This window comes from Neopelma chrysocephalum, unplaced genomic scaffold (genome assembly GCF_003984885.1).
Source record: "Neopelma chrysocephalum unplaced genomic scaffold, ASM398488v2 Primary Assembly neopelma1_142, whole genome shotgun sequence".
In the NCBI taxonomy this organism is placed as follows: domain Eukaryota; kingdom Metazoa; phylum Chordata; class Aves; order Passeriformes; family Pipridae; genus Neopelma; species Neopelma chrysocephalum.
The window spans coordinates 2,723,066-2,745,672 of NW_020897804.1; the positions used below are offsets into that span (position 1 = coordinate 2,723,066).

The 22,607-nt window shown below is 41.6% G+C and overlaps 1 protein-coding gene across 3 annotated transcripts in view; it reads right to left on the reverse strand.

The window, feature by feature from the left end:
* The window catches only part of FGFRL1 (fibroblast growth factor receptor like 1), a 171,812-nt gene that overhangs the window by 44,489 nt on the left and 104,716 nt on the right, over positions 1-22,607 (reverse strand). The gene's annotated exons all lie outside the window — the stretch shown is intronic.

Genomic DNA, 22,607 nt, shown 5'->3' on the forward strand with positions numbered 1-22,607 from the left:
GTCAACATTTTGGTGACTTTTTACATAAGCCCCATGGTATGTCAATGTGTTTTTTAATGCATGGGCCCTTGGTTGTGTGCAATATCCCTCTGTCTCACCACTGCTGTTCACATGGTAAAACAACCTCCCACTCCTAACAAATGACACACACTAGCCCTTTTGCAATGGCACCACTTACGTCAACATACAATCATATTTAACAAACAGAGAGAGGTATTTAGCATATAGAAATGCTTCTCTGGACTTTCTGTGGCAATGGATACTGCTTCTTTTCTGCACCCAAACTGAGGGAAAAGGCAGACTTCAATTTGTTTGCAAGACAATATGTAGTTACCGGATTTGACTTAGAAGGGAAGGGAGAAAGAAAAACTCCCCAAACGATTCCAGCACAGAGCCTTGGGACACAGGCTTCTCTTCTGCTTCCACGATAAAGAAATGATGGAGTTTGAATCCATATTTCAGTAGATTTATTATCCAGTTATTTTATATTTTTAAAGGGGAAAATAAAATCATTGTGTTGATTAAATGAGCAGCTGTTAATCAACTAAGACCAAATGCTCACAACAGATTAGTTTACATCAATAAGCAGGTCAAATAAGACCTGAAGCATGGCTCTGGGGCATCACACATTCAATGTTTCCTTTCCTATTACAAACCATCCCAGCAACAGTAACTGCAGTTTCCTAACAGGCCCCTGAGTAGATACCCAGAGCTTTGGATAAGTCACCAGCAGCCCAGAGCCTGTCTGGCAACACATAGATGCATTTTTCCCTGCAGGTTTCCCAGCAGCTCTTGCTCCTGGTCTCCTCTCCTACAAGTATACTTCTGTCTGTGCTCTGCATAGATTAAAAAAAAAAATGCAGAGGCAATTGAGGACAGTACAAAGAAGACCAGTAACACCTTCAAAGCTGCATAAAGCAATTTCACATCACCATGTACTGCAGAGGAGAGAGAAGCTGAAACCCTCTGGTGTGAATAGAAGCTTTGTGGCTTTGAGCCCACCTTGAACAACCACATTTATCTAAAACAAGGGTGATGACACACAGTTGGACCAATGAGGCTTTAAACTGAACTAGTAACAGCTATACAGAATCAGGAAAATGCATTTTTGACAGAAGAGGTCTTTTCTAAGGGTATTTCCCTCAATGACAACATTGAATTATGGCTGTCTTAGGAGAGGATCTTCCTGTTCCAGTGGCAGAGCCCCCTGATATTCATGTTACTCCGGTAGCACAGATCTTATCATCACCAACTTGCAGCTGGATTCACAATACAGTCTGGGTGAATCTTTGCCAATGTCTGCAAAGTACCTAGGATGTGAGAAGTGACAAGTAGTAGTACTTTCAACCACGCATTTCTGACTCTTTGGAACAGGCTCAGTTTCAAAGGGCTGGATTGATTCTTATTTCTCCAAGCTTGTCTGCCCATCAGTACTTGTAGGGTCAGGCATGGGAGGAGGGGACTTCTACTCAGAAAATCAAGCAGCTACAAAACAAAAGGAATCCCATTCAATTATTCCCAGCAAGCGGATTAAGCAATGAAAGCGACATACGAGTCTTTTGTGTGGTATTTTTGCAATTATGCTCATTTTTCCTACATTACTAACATGCTACTAGAAACCAGACACCATGCCCAATAACGTGAAAACAAGACATGAATAGAGCCAAGAAGGGGAAGAAACAGAGTGGAAAATGCAATACAGTACACTATTCCTCTTAGCATTTGTTAAGTATCAGCAAGGGCACATTATAGCTAGGTCCCCAGGCTCACACAGCAGTGAACTAAGAGCAGAGCAGCAGATGGTGATGCAGAAGATTAGAAATCGCTAACAACTGCCTGTCTGGAGAGCTTTGCTTGGGATTATGGATTTGAGGATAGAGTAAAAACCTGTAGTGACAGTCGTCAAAATGTAGGCATCCCTGAAATGGGAAGGGTCCAGGCTTCATGGAGATTTAATCTGCCTGTGTGTACTCTGCCCTGCCAGTGTTGGAGAAAGCAGATAGAAAGGTTTTGTCAATGTGTTACTAGAAAAAGTAACTAGATCAAGTTACTGTTGTGAATCAGTGCAGCTGTGCTGGCACCAGCAGATCTGAGTCAAAATGTACTATCTGAGATTCTGGCTTCAGAGCCCAGGCAAAAACTGATGAAGGTAACTGTCTTGTAATGGGTTTACAAAGGATTGGGAATGAAAAAACCCACCATGGTCTATGTATGTCCTAGAAGGAAAAACTAAAAACAAATTGGCTGCTTATGTTTGTAAATTTTTTTTTAAAGACCACTTGTAAACTCTGACCAGGTAGAACTGAAGCAGCTTTGACAGGTCTTGTAGACTTTCTCTGCCCTTTCAGAGAGCCTGGTGTGCAGTGTGCTGAACTTTCCATGTATCCCTCTGGTTTCTTGCCACAAGGATTCAACACTTTTCTCCTAAAGTGTTGATAAAATGATGTACAGCATTTGAGGGATGATCATCTGTACTGCTGACTGCTTGGAATAGTGGCTGCAGCACAGCGAGGGAGAGCAGAGAGCACTGCAGCACTCTTTAGTGTGTGCTAAGTGTCTAACAAACTATTTCATTCAGAATTTCATTCACAAGGTCACCCTCATGTTAAACGGTTCTCAATTAAATTCCTGTTAACTACCAGCAGCCACTAGTTTATCAGTCTATTTCTGACTACAAGGTGACAGACAACACACCTAAGTTTGAACTAAAGAAAGTAAAGGAACTGGCCTCCCACTTCACTGGGTATAGCCTTTCCCTTGCGCCACTAGAGGTATTTTACAGAGCAAAAGTTTGATGAAAGCCTGGGAGGAGAGCTACTGTATCAGGATGGGCAAATGTGCATATATGCATATATTTATCACCACAGTCCTCCCAAGGACTCAAAGCCCCTTCTGCAGAGGGATACAGTTTCTTTACTGGGTGATGTCCAAGCATCTTCTGCATTGGTTTTAACTAATGAAACATTCTGACAATAAACTGCAGAAACCCACATGCCACATCCATCGTGTTGAACAGTGTGTGTTTGCACATGCATTTTTGAAAGCACATTTTCCTCGATGAGCCTGTAATTTGACTCAGTGGATCAGTGCAATGTGCACTAGATGGGATGGGAGAGTCCTTCATGGTATCACTCACATGGCCAAAGATCTGAAGCAAATCTATTAAACACATTATGTTATTCCAGATATTTAGCTGTGGAAACAAGATCAGGACCTGGCTTATGATCACAAGAAAAATGTTCCTTATGACCTTTGTCTTTTAAGAGTGAAGGGGAAAATCTGTCACTTGAACATATATAAGGTTTACTGATATAGATTTCAACCTGGAGCAAAGAGAACCTAATAAGTGGGCCAAATGTCAAATCAAAGTAAGTATTTTACAATAGTTCAGATATGGGGTTACAGTTGTCAGATCAACCACATGTTGACCTCTTTCTATTCCAACATCTTCCAACCAAAGAAGCACAGGATTTCCAGTCTCTCTTGAAAAGGTAAAGCTCCAAATGACCTTGGAGTTTTACTATAAAATACCTACATATATATATATATATTAGAATTGCACCTTTGCCTCAGCATAAGCCCTGTTTATGAGAAAGTATCTTCAAAAAATTATTTTTTAAAAAGTGTGATAAAGGCAATCTTCTCCCATAAGTACTGCTCCACAGCCATGAAGGAAGCCCAGCCCCCATCAAGGTAGATGGGGAGTTGTAGAGGGCAACTATAAGGAGGTGAAACAACTGTCTAGTTCAGAAGTATTTAATGTGGTATAAATACATACATATATATATATATACACATATAGGCAAACGTTGGACTTGATGATCCTTGTGGGTCCCTTCCAACTCAGCATATTCTGTGATACTGTGAGATATATATATATATACATAAAAAATAATGGTGAATGTGTATGTATATATATATATATATATAATGTTTTCATTGTATATATATAACACACAAACAAAACCATTTCCCCTCAGTACAGGTGCTCCAAAAGCTTGGCTGACAAACACAATTTTCACATGGTGTTTGTGAGTCAAGTAAGACTTCACTGGGCAACAAATAAAATACACAGGCTACCCCACACTAAGGCTTTTTCTAAGAAGACTGGTGACAAGAGCAGCAAGACCTGTCACCAGTTGCATGGGGGACAGTTAGTGCATCAGATCCTGCCGACAATGCCATGCAGTGTACCCCACCAGTGCACACTGGGAGCTGTGGGAAAGGAGTAGTTGGAGTTTATTTCCATTTCTATGAGGAATAAACCCTGGCTAGACTGGCCAAGGTAAACACTGGCCTTCCCTCCCACCTGCCACAAAGGTCAGGGCTGGTGGGGCCCAGCCAAGTGCTGGCCGTCATCTGCTGAACGGGTGCCATCCCACATGCAGACGAGGCTTTTCCAACACGCAGCTACAGCCAGGCCTGGCAGATGCTCTCCGCTGGTGATGCCAGCACTTTTGCCTTGGCTTGGCTTCTCCCCTTTGGATGGGAGTCATCTTTAGCGGCAGACAGACGGACGCCTGACAAGGGTCTGCCCTGCAGGCAGGATGCGACCCATCAGTGATGGCCGAGGGCTCCCTTTTCCATGGCCTCTGAGTCCACACTCCAACTAAAGAGGCAGAAAGGGACAAGGCTGTGGTGCACAAGGGTGCTGGATCTACCTCTTGCCATTCAGCAGATGAAGGCATGAAATGTGGTCACTTCACTCACTGCAGAGAACTCAAGACTATAACACAGCAGAGCTGGCAAAGTTCCTTTTAAAGCTGGTGCTCTTTGCAATGAATGCAAAAGAAATCTGTGAAATGAAAACCCCAATTATAATGGTACTTTTACATCAAAAGAAATTGTAGTAACTTTGTTGCTTCCACAATAATAATAGAGAAAGAACCACTTATCAGGAGACACAAATTAAATATTTGTCTTCTTTGCTGATAGAAAGGGTGAGGTTTCTCTCATCTGCTGCACAAGTAATTTGCATGTGCTCCCCTGGTGTAACACTACCCCTCTCCGCCATCAAAGGAGTGTGAGTAGATTCTAATCACTGCCCCTACTTGCTCTGCTTACAAGCTTTGTCTTAGAAGATAGGTCTCCCTTTGGAGATGGATTTTACTGTCAAATCCCTCTTTTCAGTGCCACACCCACAGCACAAGATCACAAAGAAAGGGGATTGTTTAAACACAAAACCACAACTGTTTGATCACAGCAGTGTTATCACTTATAAATACTGCAGAATCTTTCAAATCTCCAGGTATTTATCTAAGAAATTTCTGGTTTATGTCTTAAAGACTTCATTCCCTCTTTTCCAAAGAGAGTTGACTTAAACTCAGAAAATTACAATGGCTCTTATATACATAACACATATAAATATATTATACTGCCCTTTCCATGCATTACAGATCTACTCAAAGATCAGCCCAAGCCCAAAGTCAGGATCTAAACAATCTCAGGCTGTGAAAACACATGGATCCAACAGAATTTATGCCAGTCTCCAGTAACACATCAAGGGGATACACTTCAGCAGCGAGATAGGGACCCCTTCCTCCCCTGAACTAGGCATAAATTTTAGCTGACCTTAGAGTCCTTCCTTCAGGCTAAATGGCTTTCTAGAATATCAGTACTTACATGTTATATTTCAAGCAAGAACCATGTAAACCTTTCAGTTAATTGAACTAAACAAGGAAAATGGAAAAATTTAAGGAAGAAATATACAAAATATCTTGAAATAAATAACTGTAAGGCTACAGCCTTGTGACATTATGAAGATATAGGTTAATATATGAAAAAGTAATACCACGGAGCTCTTGAGACAGCTTTGAGAATTGAACAAATCCTCAAAGAGCATAGAAATATGCAGAATTTTGACATTTGTTTTCTATTCTGCATCTAAAATATTGACATCTCTTAACATTTGTCTAACGGACCAAAACATCAAACTGTTTCATTTTCATGTTGCCAAATCAAAACAAAACATCCTAATATTCTCAAAAGTTCAACACCCCATTCTGATACATTCAAAGAGCCTGAAATGCTCTTTGTGCAGCAGGCCTAGGGAACTGATCGTCTCCCTGTACTCGGCACTGGTGAGGCCATACCTTGAATCCTGTGTTCAGTTTTGGGCCCCTCTCTACAAGAAGGACATTGAGGTGCTGGAGTGTCTCCAGAGAAGGACAACGGAGCTTGGGGAGAGTCTAGAGTGCAAGTCTGATGAGGAGCAGCTGAGGGAGCTGGGGGTGTTTAGCCTGGAGAAAAGGATGCTCTTCTTGCTCTCTACAATCTGAAAGGAGTTACAGGTTGGTCTCTTCTCCCAAGTAACAATTGACAGGACAAGAGGGAATGGCCTGAAGTTGTGTCAGGTGAGGTTTAGATCAGATATTGGGAAAATTTTCTTCAAGGAAAGTGTTATCGAGCATTGGAACAGGCTTCCCCAGGGAAGTGTTTTGACTCAACCACTTCTCTGGGCAGCCTCCATCCCTGGAGGTATTTAAAGATGTGTAGATGTGGCACTTAGTGACATGGTTTAGTGGTGGAATTGGCAGTTCCTGGTTAAGGGTTGGACTCGGTGACCTTAGAGGTCCTTTCCAACCTAAATGATTCCATCATTCTATGATTTCTCACTATGTTGACGCTAGACACTTCTCCACATTGCCTCATGGGAGCTGTAGCTCCTGACCATACTTCATCTTCTAATAGGTCTGCAGATGACTGATTCTTGCAATGGATCAAACAAGAGACACAGGTATTGTATTACAAAAATAGCCCATGGTAAAGAATGTAAGACTGCCGTATAACTGGTAGAAGGTGTTCGCTGCATTATTGGAAGCAACTCAATACCTTATTCAACTGACTCAAAACTAAGTCAGTTGAGTCAGATTCAGTAAAACAACATAATTTGAATCACGCATACTCTTAATTTTGTCAGGATTTTCCCAGTATTCTTAGCATAATTAGAGGCTTTCTGAATTAATATATTTGTAATGTTATGGAAATTCCATTTTTCCATTAGAAAATGTTGCCAGGAAAAGTTTCCAAATAGGTTTCATAAACTTTGTTGGTTGAAGCAGCAACCGTCTTTCTGTTCATCATACACCAGGTCCTAGTTTGCGCTGAGGCTCTTAGATGTTACCTTTTTGCCAATATAATTAAATACTAGAAAAAATATACTCCCATTGCCTTGCTTTTTGACAGCATTTTAGGTTTATTGTGGCATATTTCTTTCACCTCCAAGTCATAAGTCAGTTTTACATTCATGAAGTTTCTTGCATTGCCAGATAAAGAACTTGTCCTTGGATCACAAAAAAAGCTGGCAAGGCTTACTACCCCTGGCAAAACTTTACTAAACATGGCTCAAATGCCAAATTTACTATGAAAACACCCAGAAGAGAAGACTCACATTGATTTCTTGTATTTCAACAACACACCACCAAACAGGTCTTCTCCCGTGGCGAGCAATTCACAGGCAAGCAAATAAGGGATATATTTTATGCTGGGCTTCATTCTCATGGCACACACCTACTCCTCCAGGCAAGAGAAGTTATTTTCTGGGCCTGGGGGAAAGTATTTGACAGTAACTGATCAGGACGAATGGCTGCTGAGTGCCTCCCCAAGCCAGTGAAACATGGTAACGCGCCATCCAGAACCCGTAATGCCGCAGCTTAAAACACATTAGGAAAATGGCCCGATCAATAAATCCTCAATGAATGCACCAGCACATTGCTGCGTTATCACACAAGTGGAAACAACAAATGTGTCACTCCAGTGACTGTTTGATGTGAAATCATGTGGAACGCCTCATTTGGAGAGCGGCCCGGTCGGCCTCTCTGAAACTGATTCCCCTCACGCCATGTTAACGAACGCCGGAGCGTGAAATTCAACCTCCCATCTGCGCTGCCCCAACCTCATTCTGTGCCCGCTACGTGTCAGCGTCTGTTTTTATTTTCTGGCACCTTGAGCAAGTGTTGGCGACTCTAAATAATAAGTGACATACAGACACTTTGCTGGAAACAAGCACCTGGGCTGGAGCACAGCATTCATTAAAGCTTGACACATTCACCCTCTGCACTCTTTTTGGTGCCTTCCTTTCTTTCCCTTACCACACGATTACTCATGTGCCTGCTGGCAATGTGAGAAATGGAAAATACAGCATGCCCCACTGGCCTAACAACTGGACCATGATTCCAGCAAAACTCTCCTCTTCTACGGTCCCTTTCATCCTTTCTGCACAGCACATTGAATAAAACCAGAGGCACACCTTGGTCAGCTTCCTCATTAGAGAAGATTAGGCATTCATGTTTTCTTCACTGCATCAAAACCAGGGATGCCATACACAGGTGCACTCAAGCTACAAGGGTATGCATGTTTTGCTTTAGATGAGAAAAGAAATTTATGGGTAAGTTAACTCCATCTCCACGGCTTTGTAACATGCAAAGGGTCTGAATTTTTGATGCACGTCCTCAATGAAGTTGAACTTCAGAGAAAATGAGAACAGTGTGCACTATGATGTTTTTGAGACTTGTTTGTGCTCTCTCACCCTGTGCAACTAAATGCTCACTCACCACCACAGCATGAAGGAAAGAGGAAGGAAAGGAGAAGGCATGCTGGACAATCATTTAACAAACTTGAGGAGGTGAATTAACACTGAAATTTGTATTCTTGTAGAAAACAAAACAAATGCACCTTGTCAGCTTGACTGGTCTAGCCTAGGGGATCCTAGTTTCCAGTAAAACCCAGACAAACTAAATCACACTTCACGAATGAACAACGTAAAGGGGCTTCACATTTAGATTGAGATCCCAGTTTCTACAGCTGATGAGGCAACAGAAAGGAAGATGCAGAAGAAGATGTGTATTGGATAACTTGTGGGTGATCAGGAAGTTGTCAGCAGTAACACTCTCCATAGGAGTTCCTCAATTAAACATCTACTGTCCTCCAAAGAGAAATAAGTGTCTGGAAGGCTTCAGGGATTGCAATGGCCATGTCATACTGCAGTAGGTAATGCAAGACAAACTAAACATTTCCAGACCATGTGAAGCAGGAAAAGAGGCTTATAACCTTTACCTAAAGCAAGCTCAGCCCAATGAGCTAAGGATGTGACAATCCTGATGATTTTTCACAGAGCATCTACTTGGCAGACCATCCACCGTCATTAGCAAAGACAATGACTGCTCCTTAGACTTCTAGTCATAACATGTGTGGGTTTAGTTTTTTGGGGGAGTTGTTTGTTTTAAAAAAATAATCTTTCCAGGGATTACTTGGAGTATTTACCTGGGTACCCCATGCTGCCTGACCTTCCTAGGGGCAAAAAACCGTCTTGGCTGAAATGATGTGTGAAAATAATACCAAAACATTAAGATAAAGCATTTATACACACACACACACACATATATATATAGGTTTCCTGAAAAACAGGGAGAAGAGAAGATTGATGACAAAGAATGTCATTAGTCTTTAAAAAACACAGCCTGCAAAAAAGTCAAGTTAAAGGAGTGAAACACCAGAGACTCATCAAGCCAAAATCAATAAAGCAGCAGTTAAAAATCCATTTCCAGTTCAGGATAAGCCTGTTGCTGTGTGGGGAAGGAAAAACCATCAGTGGTAACACAGAAAAGAGAGAAGTAAAAGCAAACTGTGGAGAATGCATTACAGCCTGAGGAAAGAGATGACTGTTAGAGCATAAACTGCATCCCTCACTGAATAGGTAACCATTCAGCAGGGTGATGCAGGCAGCATGTATGTGAGGCTGCAAGAGTGCAAAGCTTCAGGTTGTGAGACTCAGACTTCAAAAGCAGAGACTGTAGGATGACCAACTCAACTTGAATTCTCAGGCAAAATCTGTGGCAAAAACAGCTAATGCATTATTTGGACACAAGAAGAATACTACACAGAAGTTGGTAGGTATACTGACTGTATGCATAATAGTATCTGAGATAGCATCTGGGTCCAGACTCGATGTCATGGCTCAAAAATTAAATGGGAAGAATGAATTTAAGAAAGAGTATAACAGTGAGACAAAAAAAGAATTAAAAGAGCAGGAGAAAACACTTGTAAATGTTAAAGTACTCAACACTTTCCAATAGTCAGAAAAAAGGCTGAGAAGTGAGTTAAGCTTCCTTAAAAGATGATACTACCTAAGCAACACAGGAAATTGGTGTCTCTGCAGTCTTGGTGAACCAGGCAAAATATAAGGCAGTGGCTGGTGTTGGAAGTCAGCAAATGGTAAAGGAGCATTTGCAACAGTACAATTCTTTACATTTCATTCATGCCCTGAAGTAAAGAATTTTCCAACCTTTTCCCGGACACATAAATGGATGTAGAGTTGTAATATGGGACCAAAGGAGTCAACTGCTTTTTACAGCAAATCTTTCATGGATTCCTAGACCTGACATTTTTCATTAATCTCTGCAGGCAGCAATGCTTAACACTATCTCCCTAAAAAAAAAAAAAAAAAAAAAAAAAGAAAGAAATAAAAGAGAGAGAGAGAAAACCAAATAAACAAAATCTAATCTTTCACTATTTTTCAAACAAAAGGAGCTAAGGTAGCATAGGTAGCAATTGTGATGACATTTGAGATTATCCCATAATCCACTTTCAATCTTCCAGCTGGAGAGTGGAGACGGGATGGTTTGAAATCTATGAAACTATTTGATTTTAAAGGCTTAACGGGCAAATAAAAGGCAGTGTAGGCTAATGAAATAAATTTTGCTGTACAACATGTAGTATGCTGTATCCAGATTTTATACGTGTCCTCTGTGTGCTTACTCTGATATAAACAGTTACAGCAAACCAGAAATATGTGCTGTCTGTGCAAGATGGACTGGAATTCTGTCCTTGCTTGTGTCTGATCTGTTCACACAGAAGTCAGAAGGATCAGCCAAAGGAAGAGAAGTTCTCAAGACAGAAGGTATTCAACAACAACAAAAAAGCCCTAAAAAATTTGATCATGAAGGAAGAAAGGTCATGGAGAGCAGAGTATGCATCTTTATATTCTTTGTATCACACTGTTGTGTGCGGCTAGCTCTTGTCCACTAACTTAATCAGGAAGACATATTTTAGACAGTGACAAGCAGGAATGAATACAGTCAGTCTTGTTTTCACCGCAGGATACAGAGATTGCCTTGGATGTCTTTCTGAAACATTCATTTGCCAGGCAGAATGGGAGCCTGAGGGCAGAAGACTTCAAAAAAGAAAAATATATACATCCCAAAAGTCATGTAAAATACAGGGCTACACTGTCAGCTAGTGTAAATGAATGTAACTCCACTAATGAGAAGGAGCATCTACAGTAAAAACCAGAGGAAGATCTGTCCATGACAAACTGAAATTGTGCCCTTGGTCACTCCTGATCTATTCACAAAAATATGCATGCCTTATGGGGCAAATTTTACTATGTGTCAAGTTTGTTTGGGGAGTATGTGCAGCTATGTCTGCTGGGAGAACCAGGAAGGGCAGAGGGAGTGCTCTGGCATAAAAAGCACTACATCATTAAACATCTTGAGAAGCAACTTCCCCCCTTCAGCTGCACAGAGGGACAATCAACCCCTCCAGAGCTCTGCTCCAGATGATCATTCCAATGTCCAGTTCTCACCCTCTTGTAGCTAAACTCACATTAGAGCCATGGTCTCCGAACACTCTGTTGGCACAAAACACGAGCAACTTTGCTGAAATAACCATCATATCCATTCTACCATAAAGCTGAGCTGCCTGCAAGGGGAATACAATTAGAAATAAGAATTTATCTGTCATGAGTGGCAGCATGCTACAGTTCAGAGCAAATTCCTTGTCATTTACGCATGCAGCTCTGTGTGGTTTTAACCTTAGCACAGTCACTGGTAAGTCAATAGTAACAGAAGGGACGGGGGGAGGATGATTTATTTTTCCTTCCTGCTGCTGCAGAGCAACTGCATATTTTCCTCATTAACAGCTGTGGTTCATATACACTAAAGAGATAGGCAGAAAGAGGGGAAAAACTCCACCCAACAAACAAGATGTAGGACTCCAAGGAATCGTTATTACATGCTGGGCATGCCAATATAATGCTATTCACAGTGTCCTCTCTAGGTCACTAGAGATTCCAGCATCCTTTGTCCAAAACAGTTGCTCTTCCCTAGAACCATGTGCAAACCCCTGTCTTTCTGCCATACTGTCAAACCTGATGAAGGTTTTAACCAAGGAGGGGCGAACAAGTCTCACTTGTGCACCCAGCTGAAATGCCTCTGGCTCTTCACATTAGATTACTATGTGCCTTTTCTGCTTCTTTTCTGCTGCCTTCCACGTGACTGCTCGTGTCTATAATCATTTCCGAGTCCCGGTCCTCTAATGCCTTCCACACACTTCTGGGAGGTTTTATTGACGTTAAAGTCCACAGGGACATGTAATCTGAATGCTGACAGGCATTGGACACTTTTACTTGCTTTGCACCCTCTGCATACACAGTGTCTTCTTATGGCTTACAATATTGGAAGCTCCAAGAGGATAACTCTGGCTATGCTCTCTTTTTGCGTAAAGGCTCACAACCAAAGACAGCAGAGTTGCCAAGTCTATCCCTGCCACCTCTTTGTCACAGTAAATAAACACTCAGCCTCTATCCAAATGGCAAATTAAACTGTGAGGGTGGTGAGGCACTGGAACAGGCTGTCCAGAGAAGTTGTGGATGCCCCGTCCCTGGAAGTGTTCAAGGCCAGGTTGGATGGGTCTTGGAGTAACTTGGCCTAGTAGAAGGTGTCCCTGCTCATGGAAGAGGGTTGGAATGAAATGGTCTTTAAGGTCCCTTCTAATGAAAACTATTCCATGAATTCATGATTCTATGAGAATGCCATTTCAGTTTCCACAGCTCATTAAATGGTAATCACATCTGCAATGTTCAACAAAAGCCTGGGATTTTAGGTTGCTTGAATTTAGCTGTAGATTCACTACCACCTTACTGATATGAAAATACAAGTGCATTCAGACTCAGCCCTCTGCTTCAGCTTTCATCTGGGTAGGACAGCAAATACCATCAGCTGTCTGTGAGCACAGAACACAAGTGCTGACCTAAACCTTCACACACCATCTGAGACAAACTGAAATTGTATTCAAAGAGCTATGAAGTCCTTGCTTTACTCTAAAAAACTTTCTTGAATTCCTATGGCACTTTCCAAGAAAGCTGATGTCACATTTTCATGACAGAGGCTGATCACTGAAATGTTGATTCACATTTACACTGTGACAGTGCCTCAGAAAAACCTCTGTCATGTCCCCACTGTCTGCATCGCTCTCTCTAAAATCATTCAGCCTACTGAAACACCAAACCATTTTAGCAGGATGGAGAGGGGGAGGACAAGAAATTACGGTCAATTATTTAGAGTTCCAGTGAAATCCAAGCAAGCCTATTTATACATGCAGTCTTAAGCTGATTTTTCTTTTCAATAGAGGAGCTCAGCAGAAGTTGAGGACAGTAGAAAGACCAAAATTCAATTTTCCACTGTCTTGCTTTCACCAGAAAGAAGATTTCTCAGGGAAAAATAACATAGTAGCCGAGTGTCTCACAGCAAGCATGTTATCCAAGTTTTTCAGTCTGAGATCTCATTTCATGTTTGTAATACTGGCTCTGTGAATGGCTCTTGGAAAAAATCACATTACAAAAGTATCAGGAACAGATGCTGTCCTGCAGGAAATTAACTGTTCTCAGGTGGAAGAGTAAGCACCTAGAGCACCCAAAACAATTTTAATATTCATCTTCAAAAATAAATAATATAAAATAGTTAATGATAGTCACAGTGGTCCTGCAGCCAGGCTGAAACCTGATTTCAAACTAAACACCATGGAAAAGTGAGCAGCATTGCTGGCATTTCCACAGCTCAGGTTAGAAGGAACTCCATAACCACTTATTGATACTTGACTCCTTCCCAATAACCTTCAGGAGTCTCACAAAAACATCTCCCTGCACCCACTTGCCTTCCACTCCTGCTCTCCAGAGAAGAGCATTGCATCCTCCCAGATGGACTGAAGTTTGACACTGGCAGCTGCACCGATGAGAACAACAAAACACAACAAACTCTTGCTCTCCTGGGCTAGGCACTGGGCTGTGCCTACGTATCTGGAGCCAGATAGTTTCCTGCCTGGCTTTCACAATGCCAGCTTCTCCTTTGTTGTGCAGCACGTCTTACACAAGGAGCCACGTATCTGCTTTCACTCGCAAAGAAAGATCACCCACCGAGCGGCACCTCCGTGAGCCTGGGGGGGAGTCCTTCTCTTTCACTTGGTGGGGTTTATGAGGGCTATCTTCCAGTTTGCACAGCAAACATATGTCCCGATCCAAAGACCATTCAAGTCAACAGAAAGGCTTCTCTTGACTTCTATAGGCTTTGGCTCTTGCTGCCCTGGGGAGCAAGGAACTGTTGTCTTCACTCTGGGCCAAAAATAGGGTTGTGCAGATGACACGACTCTCACCCCCAGCCCCATTCTCATCCCCCACCTGCTCCTACAGGTCACAGCTTTGTAGCCACAGGAAGATGTTTACATCATGGTCCTATTGACAGAGGTCAGAGTTCAAGGAAGCTCAGTAAATCATGAGTCTAAATAGGGTAGGGCTGGAGCCGGGTGGAGGAGAGAGGGGAAGTAATGAGAGCAGAACCATCTCTTTGAAGAGGAACAAATGTGAATGTTTACAGTCCCCCGATGCATTCTCCCTGTACTGAAAACATGTTCAGGCGCTGGTTGGTTAATCTGCCTTCTGAGAAGTTGTGCTGAATGGCAAGGAGCCCTGTTCATGCCACCAACATGATCTTTGCCTATGCTTCAGTTTACTCTGAAAACTCCTAGTGGCGTGGAAGGGAGCCAGTGCATTAGTCCTGTATTTTCATATGTGCTGTACCAAAGAGGCTGAACTATGCATTGTGTATTCCCAAAAGGTTGGTGAAATCAGACTTAGCCCTGGCACACAGTGGGATTCTTCTCAAAAAGGAGAAGGGAAAAAAAAAATACAACCAAAAACCCAGTTAGCAAACAAGACATGGCATGTTTCTGCACTAAACCACAGTACATAGTTTAACAATGTTTCACAAATCTTCTTCATTTATCGTTAATCTGAAGTCATCATCTTTTTCCCCAGCAGAGGATGTCACATCCAGCTCCATTTCTGAAGTTACAACATTTCTGGGTTTCCTATGCAGTTCAGAGGATCTCAAAGATATTCCCACTGTCTGTAATTACTGCACAGTGCATTAGGACTTCACTCTGTCACTTACTGATTTCCTCTGCCTCATTAAGACTTCAGGAGTGTGTGATGAGTGCATTTAATTAAAGTGAATGCAAATTGATAACAAGGCCTTGTGATTCTTTCATCTATCTCTTTGTTGACCAGTAATTAGTAATAAGTAAACTAAAGGGACTGAAAGGGACAGTGCAGGACAAAAGGAATGGAGGGACGGTAAAAACGGAGAGTCAAAGTCCAGGTGTGGGACATCGACTCAGCAAAAGTCGATTTAAGTTTCCTTTAAATCAAATCTTCATGCTGAGATCCACATAGCAAGGGTGGACACAGTAATAGAAATGCCTGACCTTTCTTCCTTTTAAAAACAGTCCATGTTTGAAAGACATCTGAAAAGCATTTGCAAGACAGGACAGGGCTGTGCACAGGGATAGGCTTCTAAAGGGAGGAGTGATCTTCCTGATGGGCTCCATCCACTTAGCAAACATAATCCAGCCTGTCTTCAGCACAGCCTCTTTACTGATGCCTCATCTACACGAGAAACATTATACTTGCACAGTTTTATTGCCAGACCATTCCTTGCTCAAACAAGCACAGAAAATTATCATATGGACAAAATCCTGCCATTGCTAGTAAAATTGATTCTTAGGTTTCATTTTCTCTGCAAGAAAGTCCTAGCAGAGATTCACACAAAGAAAATGATGCCCAGGTAATGCATCACAAGAACATTCATTTGGCTCTCTGGCCATAGCCTTGGCTGGTATCACTGCTATTAGAAGATTGTTTTGGTGAAGAAACCATGTGGGTAGTCAGCCTCCCACTTCTGCAGCTTTCAGTGAAATCTCCAACTTGTCTTCAGCCCTTTTAAGCCACAAATATTGCTCCTGATCAAGTTTCTTTATAAATTGCAAAGGTAGCTACTGCATTTTGCAGCGGACAGTGGTGGCCTCACTTTGCTGCTCCACAGACAGACAAATGCTCGCCCACAGGAGCTTAAAGGTTCCTCTCTTGAGGCAACCACAGAGGAGTCTGTGGGATGAGACTGGCCTTTCCTACATAACCTCTACATTTAGATGTTGCAACAGAAGGTCAAAAGAGATCACAGACACATCTACACTGACCACCGACCTGCCACATGGCATGACACATTGCCTATACTCTTCATTGGAAGTGAAAAAATCTTAGTTAATGCAGCCTCAGATTTTCAGACAACTACAACCCTAAGATTAGTTCAGTCGGTTACAGCATGGTGCTAATAATGCCAAGCTCGTGGGTTTAATCCCCATATGGGCCTAAGAATCGGACTCGATGACCCTTGTGGGTCCCTTCCAACTCAGAATATCCTGTGAACAGGGAAGGCTCAACCACTGACTCCAGACCTTGATGAAGAAGAGGGTTAATTGCCCGAGGTAAGCCCCAGTACCAGTAATATGCCTGACTGCAAACACACACACAAAAATAACTTGAGAGATCCTTGTGAAAAGCTCAAGAGAAAAAAATTGCTGGCTTCTATTCTGGCAATGAAAAGTCCTTACTATGTGAGAAATATGCACAAGACAGACATTGAAATTGTTGTAATGCCTCAGAAATAGGACAAAAGGCCTCTATTTTTTTGGTAAGGTCTACTGGATTCGGCTAGAAAACAGAATAATATGAATTCTGGAGAGGTAACAGTTTTCCTTATTCTTTCCTGAATTTCTTTCATGTAACCTGTGAATTTTAACAACGTAGGATCACAGCCTTTGAAATGATTGCTGGTTTTGTATTTATTATTTATTCTGTAGCTATTTCTCAGAGACTCCATTCAGGCCATTAGACAATAGTCCAGGAGCACAAAGCACAAGGTGACATGGTTATGCAAACAAGTCTTATGTCTGGCTTGCAGGTTTTGAGTTGTTATTTATTATTTTGTTGTTAGGTAACTAACCATAAGATGCAATGGTATCAGTCATCCTTCCTGGCACCTGCCTGGCCACATGAGTGATAAGCACAGCCTACGGTTTCTCTTTTAGTAGGGGACATGCACAGTTCTCTCCTCTGGCTACCTGGAACAAAATACTTCAGTCCTATCTGCACAGGAGAAAAACCCTGTGTTAGCAAACATACTTGTCAGCACGAGGTTCAACATAATTTGTCCTTCTGAATAATTATTATTGCTTTAAAAAACACATTAAGTGATCTCAGGTATTTCACAGAAACCCAAGTGAGTGACTTTTCAATATGTTTACCTGTGTCTTGGCTCATGCCCTCTGGGAAGTCAAGGACAAGCTTATCTCTCTACCTGTAAACTACTTAACTACCTTTACTTTTTTAAAAAGAGTTAGTTGTAAAATTTGGTTGTTGAAGGCTCTTCTTTCCATCCCCTGCATTCTGAGGCCCTGAGCTGCTGCAGATATTCTTCAGGCAAAATGCCCTTTTCAGAGGCAACCCAACACAGGTCTTCTGGGTGAGCACCCAGCACACGGTGCTGCCCACTCTGCCAAGAATGAAGTTCACCAGCTGCAGCTGTGCAGACAACTTTCCTAACACCATCCCATGATGCAACGTCTCCTGCTCAGAAATTACTCAGAAATCCCCACTTACAAAACAGGACACAGGAAGAGTGTTTTTAGGACACCCAGGACAGCCTGGCATAACCACAGCTCTGTCAAAATATGTGTCCCTCTGTGGGCATAGTAACAGTCCTGCCTGGTTAAGTGAAACAACCTGCCATATTCCAAAGAGGCACCAGCTGCAATTTTCTCTGTATTTTTAAAATTACATGTGGCTCTCAAGCGCCTGGCAAATTGTCAACACAGCCCCTAGTCTGGTGCAATTTAAGTGCCCTTAATCCAAATGGTATAAAAGGAAACAGTTTCAGAAACTCTGAAAATAAAGGATGATGTCGGTTTGATGGTTTTCTAAATATTTCTTAAAATCCTGGGGGTGCTTTCTGTAGACACTTATTTTCAGGCAAAACTTTAAAAGCCTGAGCTGCCATCACTTTCCAGAGGAGCTAGTTTAAAGGCTATATTTAGAAGATCTTGTCAAAAAAGTTTCCTTTAAATCAGGCTGCTTAGTCCTACCTAGAAAAGGATGTCATTTTTTACTCATTTGCTTAACTTTCAGTTATTTCCATACACGTACATTTTTTAAAGGAGAGAGATGACAGAGCTACCTCCTAAACTTAAATTAAACCATCATAAAAAGACTGCAGAGAAAATGCCAGCTTTGTGACTAGTAAAAACCAACACAGTATTTTCCTGGCACTGTGCAAATGACTGATCCAGTGCTTGTTATCTTTGAAAAATGCTCAAACTATGAAATTCTTCGTTGGTTGGCAGTTACCAAAAACTTGTGGGCAGAATCTGGCTTATGTGATTTAAGCACTGCTTAGCATCTGTCATGAGAAAGGCTTAGGCTGAGTTTTCTTGTTTTGCAGAAATGTCATGGAACTGAAGGAAAACCTGAAAGCTCAAGGAAAGAAGCATGTGAACACAACAGCTAAGACATTGCTACTGAAGTGTTCTTCAAGTGTCTTTAACCATCACAAATTAATATGATCCTGTCTTCTTGGGGATGATTAGATAACCTCTTTCTGTAAGTCTTTTCCAGCTCTTATGTCTATGATTCATCCCTCTTGGGCAAAACATAAAACCAGTGTGCTGATCATCCATCATCGTTAAAAATCTCACTGCAGTTTTCAAAAAAGCAAAGATGTTTGTTCTAGCCAAAATTCCAATTTATGTAATTACTGTACACTGCCTACCTAAAAAACTCACTTTGGTTTGAATCACAGAGGCATCACTCTAGAATATGTTCTAATCAGAGAAAAAGACCACCATTCCCCACTTTCTTGAAAACTGTGCAGTCATTTACTCAAAGTGGATATAAAGCCCTGTTCATACACATTTGAGTCCCACCAGGTAAAGCATCACACAAGATACTGTGCAGAGGAAAACTGAGCTTTATATGCGGGGCAAGTCATGAGAGTGTAGGAAGAAGGACAGAAAAACATTTTGCAAGCTTTCAGGATATTAATTCCTTCTTGCTGCAAAGCTAAAAGCCTCTATGGTGAGTATGGGGCACAGCCCTCTCAGGAGACATCATCCTACACTGATCCCTCATGGATCTCAGCTTTTTGGCCCCTCCTTCGAGCTGAGTCTCAAAGACCTTGCAGACATTATACACTCTGTTCAATATGACATTGCCTATGCATGTAAAATAAATTTGGACAAAAAAAAATTCCACCAAAACAAAATACAAATTAAAGTGGAGAATATCCACCTTAGTCAGGGTTTAGGTTACACAGCAGAACCTTCTAAATTGTAAAAAGATGGAGTATGTCTGTGGAGGTACCCTCGTCCCATGTATTCTCCTCTTCGCACTGAGACATCATAGACTGCTTTAATACACTTTATAAGCTTGTCTGATTGGCAAATTTTAACACACAATACCTTCCAGGTGTGTAAGAGAAGTTTTCTGATGCACCAACAGATCTTACATCTGTGTGCTGGAGCAAATGTGACAGTCACTGTTCTCTATCAGGTATGTGTGTAGTAAATAGTAGAAAGCCAAATCAAAAGGGGATATTGAATTTTTCACAGTGTGTCTACCTCAAAGTAGCAGAATGAAATTCAAAATGAAAATATTTAGGTTCTACATCAGGAAATAATAAAAAAAAATAATCAAGCTCTCTGGAGAAAAACAAAATCTCTTAATAAGTTTTGGAAAAGAAGGACAGACTTCTGATTATGGCACCTAGAATTGTAACACAGATGCTTAGTTCCTAGTTCCTGTACAAACTTCCTTTGGGACTTCAGGCAAGTTCCCTCACTCAGTAAAATGGGACAAGGCCTGTCACTCATCATTTGTCTGTGTGTTTGACTTACTCTGTAAGATCATAGGGGTGAGGTCTATTTGTTACTACATGGAAGAAAAATGACCAGCACAACATGGCTTTGCTTTCCATTTGTACCTCTGAGCACTCTCATATAAACAAGGAATAACCCCAACCTATTTAAAGCTGCTTGGGACAAAAAAAAAAAAAGAGAGAGAGAGAGAAAAAGAAAAATAATAGGCTGAGTGGGACAAAGAAAAGACCAAAATGCAGAGTTCACAGTTGGGAATGGGCAGTAGTGTCCTGGGACCTGCCAGATAGATGTTGCTGCCTCAATATCCAGGACAGCAAGATGGGAGCTGACAGCAACTCTGAATTTCTGTTGGGCTGCTCCTATTTCAGTTTCTGTCTGAAACCACTCTGAGATGCTGCTGGGGGCTCTATCTCCAGCTCCTGCTCTGCCCTGTAGAACGTGGCACATTAGGGGACTGTGATGTACCACTGTACCTTCTATCCTGTCAGATACCCTTTTATCAATCTCAATCTCAGCCTCTCACTGAGGGTCTATCATATAACCTGCCCTTTCACCCAATGGATGCAATAATCTGCTGGTGTTTCCTCTGCCGCTGGCCACCGCTGGAGAGGCATGAGAGGACACAGAGAAGATAATTCCATAAGCCCTGTTCTCCCATGGTGTAAATCTTGGATCCCGAAAAACACATGCGAGGTTTTTTCCCGCAGACAAAAAGCACATTTCAAAACTGGAGAATCAAATTCAGCCTTGGCACATTCCCAAGCAAATGGACAACTCAGGCTAGACTGAAGCCCAAGGGGCTGCACAAGGCAGCATCCTGCTTTTTATCAGTGCACTTCTGGCCATCACACCACCGCACTTCAAATTAAAGGTCTGCAAAAGCCTCCACTTCATAAACCTCTAAAATGTTTGTCCCATGTCATACCAAACTGTAAGTGACAGAGAGAGGTAAGTGGAGGGGGAGGGAGGGGAACTAATGCACTAAGGAAATCAAATGCTGTGCAAAACTGACATAAGCACTAAATATTTACCTCCATTTAAAAACTTGAGCTATTTTCCTTTTCAGTCCTATCAAATCACCTTCCTAATCATACGCACTTGTTATTTTTCCCCAAGGACATGAACTCAGCTTGTAAAACATCTACTTGAGGAAAAGCAAAGTGTTGCTGGTGTGACGTGAATTGCTGAGGAAATGCTGCTGAGGGTCTGACCCAAAGGCAAGCCTGAGCCATGGGCTCCCAGCAATGCTGCAGACACAAGTCTGAAAATCACTCTTCTCTCTCCCTATGCATCTTTTGATTCAGTCCCAATCTTTCCGATTATCAGAACCCACATTTCACTTAATTCCTAAGACAGAAGAATCCTAATGAAAACCTGAGCTCAGCTGCTTTTGCCTGAGCCTGAGATCTGCCACTTGAAATAAAGGGACTACTTTTTCAATTTCTTTTTTTTTTTTTTTTGCAAAGAAATTGTTTTAGCAGAAGCCATGCAAATGATGAACCTTTTGCAAGCTGTGAAGATCCACAGGAACTGAAGAACTTTTCTCCCATGACTGTTGCATTGTTTTACACAAGGAAGGATAACAGGAGGTCAAAAGCAATGCAGGAACAGGAGCTTTTGGCCAATTTTGTGTGCTGTGGACTAGGAAGTCCCACTACAATTTGCTCAGCATTATACAAAGCAATATGATTTCTTTTCAGTGTCCAAAAATCCTGCTCCACCTCCTCAACAGTGCTACATAGACCCTAGAGCAAGCAAAAATTGCTTTAAAATATTTCATCCTGTGCTCTGGCTAAAGTGTTAAACCAGGCTTCCTTCCACCACTCAAAGCTCACTGAAAAAAAACAACCAAGCTCTCTGCAAAGACAATATCCAGAATTAGGTCTTTGAATTCTTTAACATCCAGTAAAGAAACAAGCAGAAATAAACTGCTCTGTCTCAAGAATTAAACATAGAATTAGAAGAAAAATACTTCAAAACAGTCTTAAGTGATTTAAGTGTGACCCTGCATTTAATGACGTTCTTTGAAACCTCTTTAAAGAACTGCAAAGTATTATTGTTGTAGCATTAATAGCTCCATTGTTGCAGCACAAATAACTGTGTGAAATAATTCCAGATGTAATGAGGATGGAAAGGAACAGGGTGCCTCACACTCCTTCAGAACTATATCTTCAGACGACTCTTTCCAGATGAAATTTCCCACTCTGTGTCCCAGCAGTGGAGGTCTGCAGTGCCTTACACACTGGAGTTGCTAAATTGAAGCCTACGATGAATAATAGCACTTTTGTTTCAAACATTCCCATGGTTTCTTTTGAGATCTCTCTCCCCCTTCACATATCCTATATTTTGCTGACTTTTCCTTATATTTAAGTGTCAGCCAGCAAGGAATTGGCAACAATTGTGGGACAATTGCTTCTTCTCATCTCCCTCTTGCAGGGGAAAAAAAAAAAAGAGAAAAAGGAATTTAAAGAGATAGCCTGTAAGCTGCACATTTTTGGAAAGTATGAATCATAGAATCACAGAATGGCCCAGGTTGGAAGGGACCTTAAAGATCAAGGGCATTTATTATC